Raw genomic sequence first — 526 nt, forward strand, 5'->3', positions numbered from 1 at the left:
GTCCCCCCAGGTGGCCGCTCTGGGTGACCCTTTTCCTCGGGGTCTCTCTCGCCGTCGACCGAAGCAACTTCAAGACCTGCGACCAGAGCGGCTTCTGCAGGTCTGGGGAGGGGGCGTTTGGGGACCCCCTTGGGGGGGATTCACGGCCTGGGGGGGGTCACTGAGGGTCTTTACTCCCCCCCCACATCCCCCCCAGGCGCCAGCGCCGGATCCAGCCGGGAAATTCCCCGTTCCGGGCCCTCCTGGAGTCGCTGGAGCTCGGGCAGGACTCGGCCCGGGTGCAGCTGGTCAATGAGGTGACACAGGTGAGGGGGGACAGGGGGGCACAGAGGGGGTCACTGCCCCCCAAAACAACCCCAATTCACCTGGATAATGAGGTGACACAGATGAGGGGACACGGGGGGGCCCCATGCACGTGTCCTGCTTGTCCCAGGGGTGGGTGACCCCCCGGGTGACCCCCAGGTGACCCTGTGACCCCCCAGGTGACCCTGTCCCTGTGCCCCCCAGGTCCCCCTGCTCCTGGAGA

General features: G+C 68.1%; 1 long non-coding RNA gene across 1 annotated transcript; it reads left to right on the plus strand.

The window, feature by feature from the left end:
* The first annotated feature begins 8 nt into the window (after nucleotides 1-8).
* LOC113979562 lies at nucleotides 9-526 on the plus strand. Its single transcript, XR_003537905.1, has 3 exons — nucleotides 9-100; nucleotides 197-305; nucleotides 508-526. It is a non-coding gene; the product is annotated as an uncharacterized LOC113979562 (long non-coding RNA).

This window comes from Neopelma chrysocephalum, unplaced genomic scaffold (genome assembly GCF_003984885.1).
Source record: "Neopelma chrysocephalum unplaced genomic scaffold, ASM398488v2 Primary Assembly neopelma1_83432, whole genome shotgun sequence".
Classification (NCBI taxonomy): Eukaryota; Metazoa; Chordata; class Aves; order Passeriformes; family Pipridae; genus Neopelma; species Neopelma chrysocephalum.